This window comes from Saccopteryx leptura, chromosome 13 (genome assembly GCF_036850995.1).
Source record: "Saccopteryx leptura isolate mSacLep1 chromosome 13, mSacLep1_pri_phased_curated, whole genome shotgun sequence".
Classification (NCBI taxonomy): Eukaryota; Metazoa; Chordata; class Mammalia; order Chiroptera; family Emballonuridae; genus Saccopteryx; species Saccopteryx leptura.
The window spans coordinates 32,020,673-32,044,990 of NC_089515.1; the positions used below are offsets into that span (position 1 = coordinate 32,020,673).

Genomic DNA, 24,318 nt, shown 5'->3' on the forward strand with positions numbered 1-24,318 from the left:
TAATCAAGGCCAGCTGCTGTTAATGCCAGGCCTGGGGCCACTTAGCAAGTGGTATAGGGCATGCTGAGGCCAAATACTGCTTGTTTGAGTGAATTTAGTAATTTTTTTTTCTTTAGTGAGAGGAGGGGAGGCAGAGACAGACTTCTGCATGTGCCCTAATGGGATCCATCTGGCAAGCCCACTGAGGGGCAATGCTCTGCCCATTTGGGGCCATTGCTCCATTGCTCTGCAATCAAGCCATTTTTTTTTTAGCACCTGAGGCAATGGCCACAGAGCCATTCTCAGTGCCTGAGGCCAACTTACTTGAAGCAACAGAGCCATGACTGCAGGAGAGGGAGGGAGGGAGAGAGAGAGAGAGAGAAAGAGAGAGCAAGAAGAGGGAGGGGAGGGGTGGAGAAGTAGATGGGCACTTCTACTGTGTGCCCTGATCAGGAATCAAACCTGGACTTCCACATGCCAGGCCAATGCTCTACCTCTGAGCCAACTGGCCAGGGGTGAATTTAGTGAATTTTGAAGCATGAGCCAAAACAGGCCATTTTCATAGAAAAGCCACTGGAAACAGCTTGGGTGCTTGGGTGGGCCTGAAAGTTGGGTGTGGTGTGGCCTTAGGGAATCACCAGGGTGGGGCAAACAGTGTGAGCCAGGTTGATGGAGTCTCAGATATGGCCTAACCAGCTGGCTCTGTGTGTGTGTGTGTGTGTGTGTGTGTGTGTGTGTGTGTGTGTGTGTGTGTGTGTAGGGCGGGGGAGCATCTCAGAAAAGGAACAGTGGCCACTTTTGTCTGGCAGAAAGCTGCCCCCCAACTCTCACCTTGATGCCAGGCGATTCAGGTCCTCCTTGTATTCCCCTGGTTCTTTTCAAGCTGCTGCCTCAGCACCAGAACTCAGACCTTGATGCCAGGCGATTCACGTCCTCCTTGTATACCCCTGGTTCTTTTCAAGCTGCTGCCTCAGCACCAGAACTCAGACCTTGATGCCAGGCGATTCACATCCTCCTTGTATACCCCTGGTTCTTTTCAAGCTGCTGCCCCAGCACCAGAACTCAGAGGAAGTAAATCTGAGCAAGTTTAAAAGGAACTGCCTGGGACTCCAGAAGCCTTCCATCTCACTTAGCCACACTACCCATTACCTTTGTACAGAAGTCATGGGGACTTCTCTTCCTGGCACTGAAACCCTGGGTTGGGGGAGGGGGTTTCCAGTGAGGGTCTGGGACCCCTTGCTCCTCAGGGGAGACCTCTACAACCGAGATATTCCTCCCAATTTTTATCTGCCCATTCTTCATCTCCACCCCTACCAGTCTCCATGTGGTTTCTTTAGATTTCAGGTGGTTCTGAATGATGGTTGTTCTGTAGTTTCGACGTAATTCTGATGTGGTTGTGGGTGGATTCGAGTACCAAGTTTACCTATGTTGTCATCTTGATTAGAAGTCTATTGTGTAATAATTTAAAAGTAATATATCTTTGAAATGGTCTGAAACATCTAAACATGTCTTCTTTTGTGAGCCTTAAAGGAAGTCTTGTCTGGAAACCCCCAAGACAGGGGTCCCCAAACTTTTTATACAGGGGGCCAGTTCACTGTCCCTCAGACCATTGGAGGGCCAGACTATAAAAAAAACTATGAATAAATTCCTATGCACACTGCACAGATCTTATTTTAAAGTAAAAAAAAACAAAACGGGAACAAATACAATATTTAAATCAACCAACTGACCAGTATTTCAATGGGAACTATGCTCCTCTCACTGACCACCAATGAAAGAGGTGCCCCTTCTGGAAGTACGGTGGGGGCCGGATAAATGGCCTCAGGGGCCGCATGTGGCCCGCGGGCCGTAGTTTGGGGACCCCTGCCCCAAGACATTCCACTTTTGAATTTTACGGGGGTAGAAACTGAGGCAGATGGGGAGACCACCAAGGTTACCTGTGCGCACAGGTAGGACTGGGAGCATTGTTCTTCTAAGCTAAGCCCACTGCTTTTTCCCAGTTCACCACCATCAGGTGAGTGTGGAAGGGGTTTTTGGAGTGTGTATGTTATCTAGTTTACTGTACTAGAAATAGTCACTATGCAAACCTGTCATCTTCTCTTTTTAAGGCTGAGCTATGCCAGTTCCTTCAACTTTTCTTCCTAGATTTTATTTACTTGCCACCTCTGAGACTATTCCAAAGCTGTCTGACACATCACCAGTGTGTTTAAATTTCCCCTCTGACAGGTTGCTTAGCACTTATTTTCCTCAACCCTTCTTAAGAGTGAAACTAAGTAAAGTGAACCAGTGACGCACAGTTGACTCCTGGTTCTCCAGGGGCAGGTTGGCCAATTTCCCATCCATCATGGTAAAAAAGAACCCCCCCCCAAGCACCGTATAATAGGGGTAGAGTCACAATCAATGGATGGCACACTGGGTAACTTTGATGTCAGGATGTCCCTTCCTTTCACCAATTCCACAGCATGAGCAGGTTGATTTATTGAGAAATATCTATGTAGGAGTATTTAGTACTTTTTCTTTTGGATGCCTGCCACAAACACTTTCACAGACATTTTCCAGTGTTAAAGTGCACCTCAGCAATGTTTCCATTGCAAGGTCTCCATCAGAAAAGAATTTCCCATCAAAATGGCAGACCGCATCTCCTCCCAGGCCTTCTGTCTCGCTGACAATGTAGAGCGAGGAACCAACCTCAGCTGCCAATGTTCTCACATGCAAGATCGAAATCTTTAAAAGCCCTTTTGGATGGTACTGTGGTCAACTCTTGTCTCTGTTGGGAATTATTTGGTTTCCTTCCTGAATTTCCATCTGGGAGAAAAAGAGGCTTGATCTGCCCACAGCAAGAACAAGTGGCTTTCACAGCAGCTGATTGCAATGGAAAACCAGAGTCAGATCCACCTCCAAAGAGCTTTCACGTGAAAAGGGATGAAGTTTCAGTTATCTGCTCCAATTCAAGAAGCGCCAAACACTTCTTGAAAATCCAGAATTGTTTATTTAAATTAATAAAAGAAGAGAAAGGACTATAACGAGAGCCAAATTTTGCATCGCTACCCTCAAGGGCGCAGCGGAGTCTTTGAATCGCAAGAGCAGAGCGTGCGGAGTAACTATCAGTATCATGACCGCCCCTCAGGACAGGAAGCTCCATCACCCTCTGTGCCCGCGTGGCCTCGATTCTTCCTTCTGATATTCCCAGAATACCTCGCAAGCCGATCTTCTTACCATCCTGCTTCCCTGATTTTCAGTGCTCTGCTTCCAACCTAGAAATACAAGTCAAATAACCACAACTACATATTATGTAAGCTTGCAAACCAGACATAAAAGATAAAGACTGTATAGCACAAAACCTAGAAAAAAAATCATAATTGATGGCAAAATATTAGAGGCCTTTCCATTAAAATCAAGAACAAGAGAGACAGCCATCAATTGAGTGTACTAATATAGTGGGCTAGAAAAGGAATGAGGAGCTGTTGGGCAGATAAAATATATTATGCTCATTTTGTTAAAGATGGCACTGCCCACATGGAAGCCGTCACCCAGGTGATATTAAAGTGTGTTGGGGGCGGGCTGTGGGCAGGCAGGATCCTTGTAGCCTGGGGCTTGGTTTTAGGACTAAGCCTTTCCCACCCTTTTTGATGTGGGGTGGTACAATCCCATCATGCCTCAGATAAGTGACTTTGTATTAGAGACTTCTCTATTTTGTATACTGGATTAAAGGTTTTGATTTCTACACTATAAAATGAGGGCAGAACAGGAGCTTGCTCTCTTGGTTTCTGAGATTAGCATTAGAGAGCAGAGAGCAGAGAGAGGCCACGTGGAGGAGGCCAGGAGAAGCAGCCAAGATGGCGGAGTGTTGAGTGAGAGGCCAGTTTGTGCAGAGTTTGTGCAGGGAGAAGGAAAGAGTTAGGGAACAGAGGTGAATAAGTCTGGTGAGCTAGAAACCTTTGATTCTAGGAAACTCGGATAAGTCAGTAGCTTTGTGAGCACTGAATGTGAGTGGGTTTTGGAGCCCAGTGTGTGTTTTTACTTGCCCGCTGGGTGCAAGCTAGGATTAAAGATGATGGCCCATCAGTTTTTGGCTCTGTTGTTTCTTTACCGACTGTCCGAATCCAATGCGAACCTGCATGGGCCAGATGGCTGTGATGGTGGCCCTGGATACTGGCTTTACAGGAGCATTCATATAGATGAGAGGGAAAGAGAGCTTCCTGTTTCTCCTCTGTCCTTACTGCTGATGGCTCCCCTTCCAACCTTGATTTTTGCTACTTGATCTGTGGCCAGGAGCAGATGGAAATGCCCTGTAGCTTCAGATGCCTATGTGGCATCTACCCATTTTGGTGTTACCAGGTCGATCATTTCCTTTTAGCTATCTGCAGCCAAGGTAGAAAGCAGAATAGAAGAGGAGAGAGTAAAGCCAGTATCCAAGGCCACCATCACAGCCGCCTGGCCCATGCAGGTTCGCATTGGATTTGGACAGTCGGTAAAGAAACAACGGAGCCAAAAACTGGTGGGCCATCATCTTTAATCCTAGCTTGTACCCGGCAGGCAAGTAAAAACACACACTGGGCTCCAAAACCCACTCACATTCAGTGCTCACAAAGCTACTGACTTATCCGAGTTTCCTAGAATTAAAGGTTTCTAGCTCACCAGACTTATGCACCTTTGTTCCCCATCTCCTTCCTTCTCCCTGCACAAATTCTGCACAAACTGGCTTCTCACTCAACACTCCACCATCTTGGCTGCTTCTCCTGGCCTCCTCCACGTGGCCTTTCTCTGCTCTCCTTTCTGCTCTCTCCTCTAATATTAATCTCAGGAACCAAGAGAGCAAGCTCCCGTTCTGCCCCCATTTTATAGTGTAGAAATCCACACCTTTAATCCAATATACAAAATAGGGAAGTCTCTAATACAAAGTCACTTATCTGGGGCATGATGGGATTGTACCACCCCACATCAAAAAGGGTGGGAAAGGCTTAATCCCAAAACCAAGCCCCAGGCTACAAGGATCCTGCCTGCCCACAGCCCGCCCCCAACACACATTAATATCACCTGGGTGACGGCCTCCACGTGGGCAGCGCCATCTTTAACAAAGTGAGCATAACATATTTTATCTGCCCAACAGAGAGATTAAAAAAAAATAACTTTATTGGTTAGAGTTGCATGATATAATGAAATATAGGGGAAAAAACAAAAAGAAAAACAAGAAAGAATTAAGTGAACAAGAAGGACAAATGAAAGAGAAAGGGAGAAAGGGTAGATCTGTGGAGGAGTAGCCAGGAGTAGGTTAGAGTTAGACAAGCAGAATCCTGACGGAAGCAGTAAGGATGAGAAACTGGGAAGGGCTCATTGCCAGGAACACATCTGGCTACAGGAACTGGAGGCCTTACCCTGCCTGGAGGAGCGTGGAGGTGTCTGCGATGGAGCTGCGTGAGCAGGAAGATTGACTGGGAAGAAGTAACTGGGGGACGTGGAGATCTGTCCGGTCAGAGGGGAAGTCTGGGGAAACTCCAAGTCCTTCACGATGAGCCAGGCACTGTCAGTGCTTTAAATTTCTTGTCTTATTTAATTTAACCCTTACACCAACTCTGTTAATGTAGGTGCTCGTATTCTTTTCCCCTTCTATTGACAAAGAAATGAAGTATTTTGCCTAAGATCAGTCATTTATCAATAAAGGGAACTGGGATTAAACCTGAGTCTGCTGACTCTGGAAGCCTGGCTGATAATCTTCAGCTTTCACTTCTCCAAATTCTTATCTGGCTTGACCCAGTTTACCTTCCAAGATTGGGTGTATTCAGCGTGCTTTGGGAGGGATCGCTATGCATTCATTATATGGGTAGGTAAAAAAAATTTTATCAGACTAGTGAAATTATGGATGCCAATGGCTCTAAAGTCCGTGTCAAATGAGGGAGGATCTGGGGATGGTTAGTCGGGAGGAGTGAAAGGGGGGACATTGGATATTTGAGGGACTGACCTGGAAGAGGTCATCATCTCCTGGGTTATTCCAAAGGGAGACTGGTTGTTGTGGCCCGAAGCTGATTACAGCTCAGCCTTGGGTGGGATTTGCAGTTAAGACTTTCTGAAAGTGGGATGACCTGTACAAGCTTCCACTGCTGAAGGTGTTCAAACCAAGGTTCCAGTATCCATGTATCCGTTCTTACAGAACCCACAGTGTGTCAACCCTATTCTAGGTGCTGCGGTCCAAAAGGCAACAAGACAAATGTGTTCACCGCTCTCCGGGAGATTTCATTTCTGGTGGGGAAAACAGACAAACAAATAAATAATTATATAAAGTGTTCAGAAATCGCGATGTGTTGTTATAAAGGAAATAAGGTAGGAAAGAAGGGAGGACACTGGAGCAGACCCGGCTGGTGACCCGCCAAGGGTCCCTGTTGTGGTTTCTGTGGGTCAGTCCCCCAGCTTCTGGGCTCTGGCGTTATAGGGACCAACTCCTGTAACTTTGTTCCAAGGATAGCCCTTGGGCCACCAGAGCTCCTCCTAACCCCCTAGGTCCAGGACTCAGCTAGTGATAGATACGTGAATTCCAAACTGCCCTCTTGATGTTCCGCTTATCTGTCAGACCTCACCCTTACTGGACTATTGACCCTGAGACAGAGGAATTCCAAAAAGTTGACAACCCGCCCCAAGGAGGGGCTCTGGACATACCAGGACTTTTGCCTCAGTATCCCCTCAGGCTCTCCCAAACACTATATAACTCGCCCCTAGTCTGTAACCGGTGCTCTTATCCCCCAGGAGAAGTACCCGGCAGGGTTCCTTTCTTCCTTTCAATAAAGCCTGTTACTCTGGTCTTTCGGACTCCCATGGATTCCAACAGCTAGTAGACTGGGAGCATGAAAGCCCAGCCCTTTGAGGAACAGGTCTGGATGCAGTCCAGGTTCAGGCATCTTCCTCGCTTGGTGACTTCTGATTCCCTGTGCCACCCCACCCCCTGCCCATTCCTTTACAGGGTTCTCCTGGGGGCATTTAAAAAAATAAAACAGTTGCTCATGAATCCTTGTCTCAGGGTCCTTGAACTCCAAACTAAGATAGGGAGAGAATAATGATCGGATTTACATTTTTTAAAGGTCCCCTGGTTCCTGGGGAAGAACAGACTGGTGGATGGAAGTTTGGAAGGAAGGAGGCCAGCTAGGGGCCAGGTGAGGATAAAGCAGGGTGGCAACGGCGGGAGCAGGAAGAGGAGAGATTTAACATCTGTTTGGAAGATGGAATCATCTGTTTGGAAGATGGAATCAACCAGGTTTGCTTGGAAATGACTGAAGGAAAGAGAGGAATCCAGCATGTCTCCTAGACTAGACAAGTACATGTAGGGCTATTATGGATAGAAATCCCCTCACTCGGCCTGACCTGTGGTGGCGCAGTGGATAAAGTGTCGACCTGGAAATGCTGAGGTCACCGGTTCGAAACCCTGGGCTTGCCTGGTCAAGGCACATATGGGAGTTGATGCTTCCAGCTCCTCCCCCCTTCTCTCTCTCTGTCTCTCTCTCTCCTCTCTCTCCCTCTTTGTCTCTCCTCTCTAAAAATGAATAAATAAAAATAAATTAAAAAAAAAATCCCCTCACTGAGTGGGAGGTAGAACAAAGTGACATCAAACGCCATGTGTCCATTTGAAGATCCACCGGCAATGGCTGGATTTAACAACCAAACAAAAGACAGGAGCTACAGATGGCTGCACATGACAATAAACATAAAAACAAGAGAATGTATTATACACAGACTGGCAGGCAGTGTGCTCAAGTTATTAAACCAGCCCATATTCTTTTGGAGTTACCAAGTAGAGTGTTTCTATTTCCTGCCCCTAGAGTTCCCCACCCACTTGACTCTCGGCCACAGCCGGTGTTGTGAAATGTGCAGGGCCTTTATCTCAGAGGAAAGTGTTGGTGTGAGAGTCATGCTGACTTTCTTGGCTTGGCTAGCTCATGTTCTTGCTGACTGTTCACCTTGCTTTTTCAAAGAACAGATACTCACCTGTTGTCGTTGCTAATATTTACTGAGTACTTACTAAGTGCCAGGCACTTTGCCTCATACTATGCATACATATATAATCTCATTTAACCTTCACAACAACTCTTTGAGCTGGTTTTCTTGTATTCCTCTTTGGGGCTGCAGCCACCATGGCTTAGCCTCTGGCCCAAGGTCAAATAGCCTGCGAGTGGCTGAGGTGGGTGGGATTTGAACCAGAAGTCTCACATCAGAGCCCAAGTTTTCAACCAGTATGATTAAACTGATGGAAGAAAAGACAGTGTTCTCAAGGGAGCTTGACCACTTCCTTCGTCTACACAAAACTCTAGTCCCTCGTGGGCTTGAGCCCCAGGACAGTGGGCAGGTTCTCACTTTTTCTCCAGACAGGCCCAGTGCCCTCTGTTCCCACCCAATGCCAAAGTCCCATTTCTTCATGGAGCCTGTCTAGCTCTGCTCTGCAAAACAGGGCTCCCTGATATGTTTCTTGGATCCCTAGTGAACAGTCCAGCTCTTGAAGAAGTCAGTTCCCTCTGTGGTTTAGGGATTTCCTTAGAGAGGACCCCAAGGTAACCTGATTAGGGCACTTGAGATCCATTGCATCCAAGCTTCCCAAACATCTGCTGTGTGCTAGACTCTGTGTTTGGCAACAAGAGGAGGAAAGTAGGTAAACAATGTCTTTGTAGGGAACTCACAGCTAATGTCAAACATCTTGTCCAGATGACACATATCTAGAAGGCTGAAAGTTCCCCATTCTCTGGCAACTTCAAGGGCCTTTATAAATTTAAGAGAGGCCAGAAAATAATTCCTGCCATGGATGAAAACAGCCTAAATGTCCAACAGTATTTAACTATTAGTTAATTCACTGATAAGATATTCCACATCACTGGCCCTGGCTGGTTGGCTCAGTGGTTGAGCGTCGGCCTGGCGTGCAGGAGTCCCGGGTTCAATTCCCGGCCAGGGCACACAGGAGAGGCACCCATCTGCTTCTCCACCCCTCCCCCTCTCCTTCCTCTCTGTCTCTCTCTTCCCCTCCCGCAGCCAAGGCTCCATTGGAGCAAAGTTGGCCCGGGTGCTGAGGATGGCTCTGTGGCCTCTGCCTCAGGCGCTAGAATGGCTCTGGTCACAACAGAGCAATGCCCCAGATGGGCAGAACATCGCCCCCTGGTGGGCGTGCCAGTTGGATCCCGGTCGGGCGCATGTGGGAGTCTGTCTGACTGCCTCCTCATTTCCAACTTCAGAAAAAAAAAATACAAAAAAAAAAATATTCCACATCACAAAAGATTCCTTTTTTATGTATTTTATATATATTTAAAGATCTTATTTATTAATTTTAGAGAAAGGATAGTGAGAGAGAAAGGCAAGTGGATGGAGAGGGAAGTATCAACTCATAGTCACTTTTTGCATGTGCCTTGACCAGGCAAGCCCAGGGTTTCAAACCAAGGACCTCAGTGTTCCAAGTCAACGCTTTATCCACTGTGCCACCACAGATCAGGCCACAAAGCATCCTTGAAGGCCTTAAAAAAATTTTTTTTGAATCACAATGGTTTCATAATATGTTTGTGAAGTTAAAATAAAAGGTAACATAATACTTTGCACACTGTGATGCTATTTACATGAAAAAAAACCCTTGAATGTATGATTGATAATGGTTATATCAAAATAGTAAAATTCCTGATGGTTTTTGTTTTCTTAATTAAATGGTTGATTGAAAAATAATTTATTCAGAAGTCTATCTACAAAGGGTAGATACTACATGATTCCGACTGTATGGCATTCTGCACAAAGACAAAACTATGGAGACAGCCTGAATGGGTGGTGGTGCAGTGGATAGAGCATCGGACTGGGACGCGGAGGACCCAGGTTCAAGACCCCGAGGTCGCCAGCTTGAGCGCGGGCTCATCTGATTTGAGCAAAGCTCACCAGTCTGGACCCAAGGTCGTTGGCTCGAGCAAGGGGTCACTCGGTCTGCTGTAGCCCCACGGTCAAGGCACATATGAGAAAGCAATCAATGAATAACTAAGGTGTTGCAACAAAAAACTGATGATTGATGCTTCTCATCTCTCTCCGTTCCTGTCTGTCTGTCCCTATCTATCCCTCTCTCTGACTCTCTCTCTGTCACTGTAAAAAAACAAAAACAAAAAAAAGCTATGGAGACAGTACAGAAACAGTACAAAGATTAGCAATTGCCAGGGGTTTGGGTGGAGGGAAGGAGGTGTGAGGAGTGAATGGGTGGAGCACAGGTAGTTTTTAGGGCAGCGAAACTACATAGTGATGGATATATATCATTATACAGTTGTCTAAGCCAATATATTATACAACACAAAGAGTGACTTTTAATGGATATTATGGACTTTAGTTAATAATAATGTATTCATATTACCTCAGTTATAATAAGTGTACCACACTAAGGCAATTATGGGAAACGGGAAACTGTGTGTGTGTGTGTGTCTGTACATGTATGGAGGGCATAGTGAAAAGATATATGAGAACTCCCTGTACTTTCTATTCAACTTTTCTGTAAACCTAAAACTGCTCTAAAAATAAAGTCCATTTTATTAAAAAATGATACTCTATAGTTCAAAGATGCAGAAAAATACAGAGACTATAATGAACACACATTGATTCACCACATAAGTTTGTCTTAAGATATTGTCATATTTGTTTTAGGTAATTTTTTAAAACACTAACAAAATATAGCCTGACCAGGTGGTGGCACAGTAGATGGAGCATCAGACAGGAACACAGAGGACCCAGGTTCAAAACCCAGAGGTCGCTAGTTTGAGTGCGGGCTCATCCAGCTTGAGCAGGGGGGTCACTGACTTGAGCATGGGATCACAGACATGACCCCATGGTCACTGGCTTGAGTCCAAAGGTTGTTGGCTTGAAACCCAAGGTTGATGTTTTGAGCAAGGGGTCACTCGCTCTGCTGTATCCGCCCTACCCCTGTCAAGGCACTTATGAAAAAGCAATCAATGAACAACCAAGGAGCTACAATGAAGAATTGATGCTTCTCACCTCTCTCCCTTCCTGCCTGTCTGTCCCTATCTGTCTCTCTCTCTCTCTGTCAAAAAATAACCCAAAAGACAAACCTAACAAAATATAGAAACCAAGTCTCTTTACACCCTCCTTAATTTTAACCTCTTTGCTCCCTCCCCAGGAACATTCCTCCTATCCACTTGTCTATACAGTACTTTTTACATATCTGATGATATTAACAGTCTGTCATACTGTTTTTGATCTTTTACTTCTCAAAAATAGAATTATATTGCCTGACCTGTGGTGGCGCAGTGGATGGAGCATCAACCTGGAAATGCTGAGGTCACCAGTTCGAAACCCTGGGCTTGCCTGGTCAAGGCACATATGGGAGTTGATGCTTCCTGCTCCTCCCCCTTCTCTCTCTCTTTCCTCTCTCTCTCTCTGTTTCTCGCCTCTCTCCTCTCTAATAAAAATGAATAAATAAAAAAAAATAGAATTATATTTTTGATTACCATTTTTAAAAAAAAAACATTTTATTTATTGACTTTAAAGAGAGGAGAGAGAGAGAGAGAGGAGAGGGGAGGGGGAAGGAGCAGGAAGCATCAATTCATAGCAATTGCTTCTCCTATGTGCCTTGACCGGGCAAGCCCAGGATTTCAAACCAGCAACCTCAGCATTCCAGGTTGATGCTCTATCCACCGCACCACCACAGGTCAGGCATCCAAGTTACCTTTTTTAAAATTAATTTTATATTAAGAATTATTTTTTCTTGATACATTGAAGCTCTGGATTATTCATTTTAAATGCTGTATAGGATTCCATCATTCACATATACCACAATAGAAAGTTTTAAACTAATATTTTAGAGTAGATCTTTATGATATAAGAAAGTACTCCTAATAGTAAATGAGGAAAACAAGACATAAAATATTATTTACAATATGACAAAAACAATATATGTATGTGTCTATGTATAATATATATACATACACAAAATACTGCAATAACAAATACAAAAAAGTTATGTAGTGATCAGACATTTGTATAACTTCCAAAGTGATCACCCTGATAAGTCTAGTACCATACATAGTTATTACAACATCATTGACTATATTCCCTATGCTGTACTTTACATCCCTGTGATTTTTTTATTGTGATTTTTTTTTCTTAGAGTTTGAGGTGAGAGAGAGTTTATTAGTGGAGCAGAGAGACCCAGAGTGGCTATTCCACAGACAGAGCAGCCCTGTGACTATATTTATTTATTTATTTATTTTTATTTTATTTTTTTTTGTATTTTTCTGAAGCTGGAAACGGGGAGAGACAGTCAGACAGACTCCCGCGTGCGCCCAACCGGGATCCACCGGGCATGCCCACCAGGGGGCGATGCTCTGCCCCTCCGGGGCGTCGCTCTGTTGCAACCAGAGCCACTCTAGCGCCTGGAGCAGAGGCCAAGGAGCCATCCCCAGCACCCGGGCCATCTTTGCTCCAATGGAGCCTCGGCTGCGGGAGGGGAAGAGAGAGACAGAGAGGAAGGAGAGGGGGAGGGGTGGAGAAGCAGATGGGCGCTTCTCCTGTGTGCCCTGGCCGGGAATTGAACCCTGGACTTCTGCACGCCAGGCCAATGCTCTACCACTGAGCCAACCAGCCAGGGCCTCCTTCACCTTTTTTTTTATTCATTCCCCACCTTCCCTCCCATCAGGCAACCATCAATTTGTCCCCTCCATCTAGGAGTTTGTTTCTGTTTTGTTGGTTTGCTTATTTATTTATTTACTTATTTATTTTTATTTTTTTTATGCAGAGACAGAGAGAAAGTCAGAGAGAGGGATAGATAGGGACAGACAGAAACGGAGAGAGATGAGAAGCATCAATCATCAGTTTTTTGTTGCGACACCTTAGTTGTTCATTGATTGCTTTTCCATATGTGCCTTGACCTCGGGCCTTCAGCAGACCGAGTAACCCCTTGCTCGAGCCAGTGACCTTGGATCCAAGCTGGTGAGCTTTTTGCTCAAACCAGATGAGCCTGCACTCAAGTTGGCGACCTCGGGGTCTCGAACCTGGGTATTCCGCATCCCAGTCCAACACTCTATCCACTATGCCACCGCCTGGTCAGGCTTTATTTATTTTTTTATTCCACATATAAGTGAAATCATATGGTATTTGTCTTTTGTCTGGCTTTTTTCACTTAGCATAATATTCTCTAACAATACTATTTTTGGATTGTAGGATCATGGATAATTTTCCTTATTTCCTAAACTTTGCACAGTGAATAAATATTGATTTTATAATTATTTAATAAGGCTAATGATAATCAAAACAGCATGGTATTGGTAGAAAAATAGACACTCAGACCAATGGAACAGAATAGAGAGCCCAGAAATAAAATTACATATATATGGTCAAATACTCTTTGATAAAGGGGCCAACAACACACAATGGAGAAAAGAAAGCCTCTTCAATAAATGGTGCTGGGAAAACTGGAGAGCCACATGCAAAAGAATGAAACTCGACTACAGTTTGTCCCTTTGTACTAAAATTAATTCAAAATGGATCAAAGACATAAATATAAGACCTGAAATAATAAATTACATAGGAGAAAACATAGGTACTAAATTCATGGACCTTGGCCATAAAGAGCATTTTATGAATTTGACTCCAAAGGCAAGGGAACTGAAGGCAAAGATAAATGAATGGACTACATCAGACTAAGAAGCTTTTGCTCAGCAAAGGAAGCTGACAACAAAACAAACAGCTAACTAAATGGGAGATGATATTTTCAAACAACAGCACATATAAGGGCCTAATATTCAAAATATACAAAGAACTCATAAAACTCAACAACAAACAAGCAACAATCCAAAAAAAAAAAATGGGAAGAGGATATGAACAGACACTTCTCCCAGGAAGAAATACAAATGGCCAACAGATATATGAAAAGATGCTCATCTTCACTAGCTATTAGAGAAATGCAAATCAAAACTACAATGAGATACCACCTCACACCTGTTAGATTAGCTATTATCAACAAGACAGGTTATAACAAGTGTTGGAGAGACTGGAGAAAAAGGAACCTTCATTTACTGTTGGTGGGAATGTAAAGTAGTACAACCACTATGGAAGAAAGTATGGTGGTTCCTCAAAAAATTAAGAATAGAACTACCATATGACCCAGCAATCCCTCTACTGGGTATATACCCCCAAAACTCAAAAACATTGGTACGTAAAGACACATGCAGCCCCGTGTTCATTGCAGCATTGTTCACAGTGGCCAAGACATGGAAACAACCACAAAGCCCTTCAATAGATGACTGGATAAAGAAGAAGTGGTACATATATACAGTGGAATACTACTCAGCCATAAGAAATGACATAGGATCATTTATGACAACATGGATGGACCTTGATAACATTATACTCAGTGAAATAAGTAAATCAGAAAAAACTAAGAACTGTATGATTCCATACATAGGTGGGACACAAAATTGAGACTCATGGACATGAACAAGAGTGTGGAGGTTACAGGGTGGGAGGGAGGAGAGGAAGGGGGTGGGGGAGGGAGGGGCATAAAGAAAACCAAATGAAGGGTGAAGGAGGATGGTTTGACTTTGGGTGATGGGTATACAACATAATCAAATGTCAAAATGATCTGGAGATGTTTTCTCTGAATCTGTGTACTCTAATTGATCAATGTCACCCTGTTAAAATTGTCTAAATTAAAAAAATTAAAAATAAGGCAAACAGCATGCAATATGGCTGAAAACAGGAGTTTGAGCTGTGTATCCTGCAAAATCATTACCACCCTCCCTGCCTCTGTTGGAAGAGCCCCTAGATAAGCTTGTGCACAGTCCTGCCCTGTGTAGCCAGCCATCTCACAGGGGCAGCAGCTGGTTGCTGGTTTTTGATGCCTGATACCCGCAACGCAATTACGGGATTGGCTATAATTATGCCCGCAGTGATATTATAGGATTGGATATAAATATACTTGCTACATGTGAAGAGAGTTTATTTCTGTTCACAGTTTACCATCTGGCTGCAGTGCACCCTTTCCTAGCTGAGACAGTGAAGAGCAGTACCCAAACTAGAAGTGAAACAGGAGTCAGATTGGAGGCTTTGAATAAGCAGCTTCTGAAAAGTCATCTCAGTGTGTGTGATGGGGCCATCGAGTCAGGAATCATGGGAAAGAGGCAGCAGCTTGGTACCAGACTTTTATTTTTCTTTCGCTGCTCTGAGCTCAGTCAGGCTGGCTCGGACCTTCCTAAGTCATAGTACACCTGTAGATTTGAAGCCCTTTTCCTTGCAGAAATCTGTTTTTCTCTCTTAACTTTCCTCTCCAGCTCAAGTCCGACATTTCCACCTGCCTGCTAGATCATTCCATCTGCTGGTTCTACAGTAACATCAGATTAGGTCATCTTTGATCACCTCTGTTTAGGACCTTGTATCGAGTGGTGGGAGTCAGCTGGTTCGCACCAGTTCGGCAGCACTGATACCTAATTTTTTGTTGAGTTTGACTAAACCAGTTGTTAAAGTGGCACTTATAATCAGGATTCTTTCTAAGGTGGGCGCCTGGGCAGCCGCCCAATGTGGAAATCACAAATTTACATTCCTTACTCTTTTTTAAGGTGACCGGATTTTTTACAATGAAAAGGAGGGCAAAAATAAATGGAAGAAAACAATATCATAAATAAAAGAAACATTTTATTCATTGCAACAAAAATATACTATAATACGATAAATGCATAATAAAAACCTTTAAATATTTTATATTGTAATTATCCTTACGTGCCTATTAATTTTTAATAATAATTGTAAGAAAAAAGTACTCATTTAGATACAAATATGTCACATCATATGCAATGGATCAACTCTGCATTGATCAAATATGGATATTTACAGATTAGTTTTCCAATATCAAAAAGAAGGGCATGTAGGAGGACACTTTTCGAGGGAGGACGGAACTTACAAAAGAAGGACTGTCCTCCCTAAAGGAGGACGATTGGTCACCTTATCTTTTTTGATGTTTATCTGTGCAACAGCTTATTCTAAGCACCCATAGTAATGTTCATTCCGTCCATAGCTGAAAAAAATTACAAGTGAGGACGCCAATCAAGAAGCAATATGGAGGCTCTGGCTGGTTGGCTCAGTGGTAGAGCGTCGGCCTGGTGTGCAGGAGTCCCGGGTTCGATTCCCGGCCAGGGCACACAGGAGAAGCGCCCATCTGCTTCTCCACCCCTCCCCCTCTCCTTCCTCTCTGTCTCTCTCTTCCCCTCCCGCAGCCAAGGCTCCATTGGAGCAAAGTTGGCCCGGGCGCTGAGGATGGCTCTGTGGCCTCTGCCTCAGGTGCTAGAATGGATCTGGTCACAACAGAGCAATGCCCCAGATGGGTGTGCTGGGTGGATCCCGGTCGGACGCATGAGGGAGTCTGTCTGACTGCCTCCCTGTTTCCAACTTCAGAAAAATACAAAAAAATTTAAAAAAAAGAAGCAATATGGAAATATCTTAACAGTTTTATTGTTTTCTGTCAGATATTATTTAATATTTTTTCATTAATATTTTAAAACTCTTATAACATCTAGTTTTGTGTACCTCTTTTATTTTTCTTATTTAAGTATTAAATGCATGAAATAATAAACTACCCTTTGGTATATTGTTTTTTTTATTATTTATTTATTTTTTTGTATTTTTCTGAAGCTGGAAGCGGGGAGAGACAGTCAGACTCCCGCATGCGCCCGACCGGGATCCACCCGGCATGCCCACCAGGGGCGATGCTCTGCCCACCAGGGGGCGATGCTCTGCCCCTCCGGGGCATTGCTCTGCCGTGACCAGAGCCACTCTAGCGCCTGGGGCAGAGGCCAAGGAGCCATCCCCAGCGCCTGGGCTATCTTTGCTCCAATGGAGCCTTGGCTGCTGGAGGGGAAGAGAGAGACAGAGAGGAAGGAGGGGGGGTGGAGAAGCAAATGGGTGCTTCTCCTATGTGCCCTGGCCGGGAATCGAACCCGGGTCCCCTGCACGCCAGGCTGACGCTCTACCGCTGAGCCAACCGGCCAGGGCCTTTTTTTTTTTTTTTTTACAGAGACAGAGAGAGAGTCAGAGAGAGGGATAGACAGGGACAGACAGACAGGAACAGAGAGATAAGCATCAATCATTAGTTTTTCATCACACGTTGCAACACCTTAGTTTTCATTGATTGCTTTCTCATATGTGCCTTGACCGCGGGTCTTCAGCAGGCCGAGTAACCCCTTGCTCGAGCCAGCAACCTTGGGTTGAAGCTGGTGGGCTTTTGCTCAAACCAGATGAGCCTGCTCTCAAGCTGGTGACCTTGGGGTCTTGAACCTGGGTCCTCTGCATCCCAGTCTGACGCTCTATCCACTGCGCCACTGCCTGGTCAGGTGGTATATTGTTTTTTATACTTAAAACGGTCATTGGGCAGAGAACCATTGTTAAGTGATTTGAATCCAACCACTGCTTGTATCCCAACAGAAGGCAAATCTTGTCACATCTTCCTTTATGAGTTTGGTGCCCAGATCTAGCACAGTTCCTGGCTCTCAGTGATTAATGAATATTTATCAAATGAATGAATAAGCAGATCAATGAAATGTCTCTGTCCATTCCCCGTGGTCACCTCCCCAGTCCCAGCCCTCACTTCCTCACACCAGGACTCCTGCAGTGCACTCTCCACTGGTTGTTTTGCCTCCGACCTTTGTCATCCGCAATTCATTCTGCTGCTGCCACCAGATGGGCTATCCTTACATGTCACCTCCATCGTACCACCCCCCCACCCCGTTTAAAACCCTTTGTTGACTCCTCACTGGCTACCAGATAAAATTCATATCATGAGCTTAGCATTCAAGGTCACTGCCTCTGTCCTAAATGTAGTTTATGCCTAAAATAGCAGTCACTTTTCTAAACCCTCTGGTCTCTTCTCACATATCTGGCACTTGACTATATGACGATCCTTAGGCTGTTCTCTTAGTCTGGACTGCTGTTCCCTTTTCTGTCTGTTCTCCAGAGGAGATAATATCTAACCTAAGACTAGAAGCACAGTTGGGAAGGAGCAGAACCATTACTCCTTTCTTTAACAAATTCTCACTGAATCTCCACATTGGTGAGAACCAGACCTGGTACAAATTGATCCATTCCTTGCTCTTGAGGAGTCAACTCCTTTAGATTAGCCACAGGTTCTCCAGGACCCTGGAACGGCCTCACTGTGAGCCCCCTTGGTCAGACCGGGCCTGGGTCTTAGCCTGTGCCCTTGCTTTTCTAGCCACTCAGGGCTAGGCTGACCCTCCAGGGGAAATTGGGCTGTTGCAGGCATCCCCAAACTATGGCCCGCGGGCCGCATGTGGCCCCCTGAAACCATTTATACAGCTCCCGCCGCACTTCCGGAAAGGGGCACCTCTTTCACTGGTGGTCAGTGAGAGGAGCACTGTATGTGGCGGCCCTCCAACGGTCTGAGGGACAGTGAACTGGCCCCCTGTGTAAAAAGTTTGGGGACCCCTGGACCGGTTGCCTTGGGGCTAGCTGACTAGCCAGGCCTATCTAGGATCAGACTTTGTGTTCTAGTCCCTTTCCTACTTCCTTCACCCCAATCATTACAGTCAGGCCTCCCAAGGACCAAGTGGCCTTCCAAATCAACAGTGGACACATGACCCTCCTAGGCAACATCATGACACTGTGGAAAAGGCCTGTTTAAAATTAACAGGTACAATATATTATAATTTTAAAAAATAGGTTATAGAACAGCATGTATTTAATGGTCTTATTTAAAAAAAAATCCTGCATGGAGAGAAATTTGGAAAAATATAAATAAAATTTAATAGAGATGATTTAAAAATGTTTTGCTTATCAATAATTTCTAATTGTTTCACAATGAGCAAATTTTACTAGTACAATATTTAAGAGAAAATAAAGTGAGTGGCACAAAAAAATGACAGGCTTTAAAAACATCACTATATTTTATGTGCTATAAATGTGAATTAATGACCTAACAGTTTTGTGGTTTGGTATGTTGGAAAGGTTCACTATTATGTTCCTTGCTAATTATACCACCTGCTATCAAGGGTGGTTTAGAAACACAAAGGGTAGTGTTTGCTTATAAAACTGAAAGTCCTTACTTCTCATGCATGGTAGTTGCCCAGGCCTCTGTGTTATAAACACCAAATCTTGGCGGGTTTTTTGTGTTTTTTTTGTTTTGTTTTGTTTTTTACCAACCCTGGACACATGAAACCCTGGGTGAGGGAACTCGTGGTCTGACCTGCAAAAGCTTAGACCGGAATTGCCACAGAAGCTTCAAAACAATAGAATGTGATGTCGTGGGCATCCCAGGAGGAAATAATGCCAGATTGAAATGCATTTTTGCATCATTGAGCTCCCTGCTGACTGAGCCCTGCTTATCTCATTTGGCAGATCCGCCTCAAAGTGCGTGAACTATTCGTGCCTCAGTAGTTTCCAATAGATTGATTTTGCTAGGATTGCGAATTGGCCATCTTGGATTGCAGCCTGCAGAAGCTGCCTCTGGCTCAGCCTCAGGGTCACAGGCACACGGAAACAACAGCCGCCACTGCAGCCACCGCTACCAGGCCACCAGAAAAAGAGACGGGAGAGCTGTCCTAAAGCCACAAAGATGACAGTGCCTTAAATCTTCTGCAACCAGGTGGGATAAAATACAGACGTACAAGAAAGCAAACAAGGGTCGTTTCTGCTCTCTTTTCTTTCTCTCTCATGTATTCTCCGTGGTATATTCTTCCTCTTTCCCTCAGACCTCTCTCTCTCTGTCACCTTATTCCCCTCTTTAGAAGCAAGAAAAATAAAGATAACATTTTAAAAAAGAAAACATAAAATAAAGATGAGTTTATAAAACAGTGAATGGTGAACGACTTATAATATAATGATCAGAGAGAAAAGCAGAGTGTAAAACTAGGCATACACTATGGCGTTGCTTTTTAAAAGTATACAAAGAAAAAGATTACAAGGAAAAAAGCAAGTCAAGTGGGAATAGTGGTCGCTTTAGGCAATAGGGATACAGATGATTTTCATTTTTTCCTTTAAACATTTTTGTATTTTCAAAATTGTCTAAAATGAGTAGTAGTATACTTATCCTCAGAAAGTTTTCATAAAAATATATAAAGTCATAACACACACATAAACAAAGTGGTCCATGCTTTTCTTTTTTTCTTCTATTTTTAGTGAGAGAGGGACAGAGAGACAGGAAGGGAGACAGATGAGAAGCATCAATTTATAGTTGCAGAACCTTAGTTGTTCATGGATTGTTTTCTCATATGTGCCTTGACTAGGGGGGGGGGGGGCTCCAGCTGAGCCAGCAACCTTTGGGCTCAAGCCAGCGACCATAGGGTAATGTCTATGATCCTATGATCAAACCGGTAACCCTGTGCTCAAGCTGGTGAGCCCACACTCAAGCCAGCGACCTTGGAGTTTTGAACCTGGGTCCTCAGCATCCCAGACCAATGCTCTATTCACTGCACCACCGCCTGCCCAGGTGCCTATGCTTTTCATTCAGCAAGGCGTATTGGCCTTTGCAGTTTAAAATAATAGAAACTTAAGCTAGTCTGGCAGTTCCTCAAAAGGTTAAATTTATTCCTGGCTCAGTATTTCAGTTGGTTAGACCATCATCCCAATATGCCAAAGTTGCGGGTTCGATCCCCAGTTAGGGCACATACAAGAATCAACCAATGAATGCATAAATAAGTGGAACAACAAATTAGTGTTTTTCTCTTTCTCTCTCTCTCAAATCAATCAACCAATAAAATTTGAAAAAGTTAAACTTAGAATTACACATACCATATGACTTAACAAGTCCACTATTAGGTTATATACCCAAAATAATTGAAAACATATGTCCACATAAAAAATTTGTACATGAATGTTCATAGCAGCATTATTCATAATAACCAAAAAGGAGAAATACTCCAAATGCTCCAAATGTCTATCAACTGATGAAGGGATAAACAAACTGTAGTAATATGTACAGTGGAATATTAGTCATGGAAAGGAACAAAACACTGATACATACGATAGCAAGGATGAACCTGGAATGCAGTATCCTAAGTAAAAGAACATAAAAGGCCATATATGGTATGATTCCATTGATACGAGATGCCCAAAATAGGCAAATCTATAGAGACAGAGAGTATATTAGTAATTGCCAGGCACTGGGAGAGGGAAAATGGTGGCTAACTGCTAATAAGTATCTTTTTATGGTCATGAAAATGTTCTGGAATTAGTTTCTCATGATGGTTGTACAACCTTATATACTAAAAACCTCTGGACTGGACCCTTTAAAAGAGTGAATATTCTGGTGTGTGAATTATATCTCAATTTTTAAAAAACAGTGTATCTATCCCACTGACTTGTCATTTCCTATATATTTATTGGGTTTTCCCACTAGATTGTGAGCATCATGAGGATAAGGTCCTGTCTTTTTTTGTGCGTGTGTGACAGAGAGGGACAGAGAGGGACAGAGAGGGACAGATAGGGACAGACAGGAACAGAGAGATGAGAAGCATCAATTCTTCATTGTGGCTCCTTAGTTGTTCATTGATTAAATTCTCATATGTGCCTTGACCTGGGGGGCTACAGCAGACCAAGTGACCCCTTGCTTAAGCCAACAACCTTGGGCTCAAGCTAGTGAGCCTTGCTCAAACCAGATGAGCCCACGCTCAAGCTGGCGACCTTGGGGTTTCGAACCTGCGTCCTTCACATCGATGCTCTATTCACTGTGCCACTGCCTGGTCAGGCAAGGTCCTGTCTTTAGTCTCTGATTCTCTAGCATTGAGTAGAGGACCTGGAACAGAGCAGGCACATGAAGCTGCTTAATTGAATGATTTGTCTCCCCACAAGCCCAGGGCTACCTGGCTGGCTTGCTCCCACCCTAATGAACCATCTGGTTATTTGAGGCCCTACTCTAGGTATAGTGTACTCACTCTGGAACCAAAGAGTGGGCAACCTATGGTTTGAATACCAACTAGTAGCATCAAATTATTTAACACATGGAGCCTTCCTTGTCCAAGGGTCACCGTGAGTTGAACAAAGGGGCTTCCACTGACCCCTGAGGGGTCCTTATTTTCCTCCTGTTGGAGGGTTCACCATGAATAATCCTCCTTCTTTGGAGGTGGTAAGCTGGGCGGCAGTAGATGATGAGAACCTGGTTCCAGCATGTTGCCTGGTTCTGCTCTATTTCCAATCAGGGTCAAATGAAAAAGTCCTCAGTTCTTTCGGCCTAAGGGAGGAGATAGGAATCCCTGTGCGCTTGTCTCTTGTGCCAAGTCCTCTCGCCCTCACTCCCTTGGTGGTAAGACATGATTCTTTCAGTTTATCTCCTTACAGACAGAGCCAGATGAACAGGTAGGCTGTGCACGTACTGGTTAGATCACCAGTTTTAAGAGGGCTCCAACACCCTGGAAATAGAACTTTCCCAGGCCTTGTCTCGCAGGGAGCCATGTGTGTATGGATGAATCGCTTGGCTCAGCCAGCTGGGGAAGCAGGCAGTAAGATCCCGAGGAGCATGGCAGTGACTAGGGATGGTCACTCATTGCCATTCATGGAAGTGGGTCAAGGTAAGCGAGGTTTAGGAGGTGGGTTTAGGAGACAGGGCAAGCAAGTTGGGGGCAGGACAGACCTCCAGAGGTAATAGAGAAGGGGCTGTTACCTGCTAGGCTCTCCTGTTCCCTTCTGCCCTTTCCCTGCACTGCGCTCGGCATCTCCTCTTGGTAAATGCTGACAAACTGTTATTAACCGTCCCAGGGCACCCATGTGACTCAATTTGGCCTGTGTAATGAGTTTCCTCAGTGAACTCTTCCAATCACCTCTGACAAGCTCCCAGCAGCTTCCAGAATGTCAGTTATTCCCTTAACACCATTGTTGTTGATTTTTTAAAACCTTGTTAAGGTTACATTCGTTTAGTGAGGCTAGTTGCCCCATTTCTGAACTTGTATTTTTTTTTTCTTCAGGCCATTTAATGATCTCTCTTTTTCTCTTGCCACCTTCTTTTTCCTCTTTTTTTCTGCTTATTCCTTCTTGTTGTTTTTTTATCACTAACCCTAAAAAATAATTTTTTCAGATACACATTTCGTTAACAAAATTTCTTCCGAGTAGTAAGCCTTCTAAAGTAAACTCAGCATATTGCAATTGATGAGTCCCCTGCCCAGCCGCTGCCTTCAGCTGGCCCCCTCCTCTTGTACCTCTCCCAAATCCCTGACCTAGGGCAGGCCATTCTATTGATCCAGTAGAAGTGGACAGAAGTATGTCCTGTATTTCTTATTTCTCTCATAGGTCTACTCAGGTCAATACTTTTTTTTTTTTTTCCTTTGGTATTTTTCTGAAGCTGGAAAGGGGGAGAGACAGACTCCCGCATGTGCCCGACCGGGATCCACCCGGCACGCCCACCAGGGGGCGATGCTCTGCCCCTCCGGGGCGTCACTCTGTCGCGACCAGAGCCACTCTAGCGCCTGGGGCAGAGGCCAAGGAGCCATCCCCAGTGCCCGGGCCATCTTTGCTCCAATGGAGCCTCGGCTGTGGGAGGGAAGAGAGAGACAGAGAGGAAGGAGAGGGGTAGGGGTGGAGAAGCAGATGGGCGCTTCTCCTGTGTGCCCTGGCCAGGAGTCGAACCCGGGACTTCCGCACGCCAGGCCGACGCTCTACCACTGAGCCAACTGGCCAGGGCCTCAGGTCAATACTTTAAAGTCTTATTTTGACTAACAGCAATGTCAAATGTAAAACAATGTCAAAGTCAAGCCTTACATACTTGGTGAAATACAGTGCAATTTACAATGCAATTGTATAGAATTGGGATTCCACTATATATTTATTTTTAATTTTTTTTTTTTAGGTGAGAGGAAGGGAGATCATGAGGCAGACTCCTGCAAGCAGTCTGACTGGGATCTATCCAGCATCCCCATCTGGGGCTGGTGCTTGAGTACCAAGCTATTTTTAGCACCTGAGGCTGATGCACTCTAACTGAGCTGCCTTGAACAAATTGAGTCACTGGCTGCAGGAGAGGAAGAGGGAAAGAAGGGGGAGAGGAGAGGGGAGAGGCAGATGGTTGCTTCTCCTATGTGCCCTGATTGAGAATTGAACCTGGGACGTCCACACTCTGGGTCGACGCTCTAGCCACTTAGCCACCAGCCAGGGCCTATGCACACATTTTTATCCAACCAACAATAAAGGACATGTTGAAGCAAGTCTGTTTTTTCTTTTTTTAAGATTTTATTTATTGATTTTAGAGAGAGAAAAGTGAGAGAGAAGGGGATGAGGAGGAGCAGGAAGCATCAACTCACAGTTACTTCTCATATGTGGCTTGACCAGGCAAGTCCAGGGTTTTGAACCAGCAAACTCAGGATTCTAGGTTGATGCTTTATCCACTGTGCCACCACAGGTCAGCAAGTATTT

General features: G+C 44.6%; 1 long non-coding RNA gene across 1 annotated transcript; it reads right to left on the reverse strand.

The window, feature by feature from the left end:
- Window positions 1-2,527: 2,527 nt before the first annotated feature.
- On the reverse strand, window positions 2,528-22,626 carry LOC136384584 (uncharacterized). Its single transcript, XR_010747619.1, has 3 exons — window positions 22,580-22,626; window positions 5,355-6,216; window positions 2,528-3,233 (listed from the first exon to the last, which is right to left on the reverse strand). It is a non-coding gene; the product is annotated as an uncharacterized lncRNA (long non-coding RNA).
- Window positions 22,627-24,318: the final 1,692 nt, after the last annotated feature.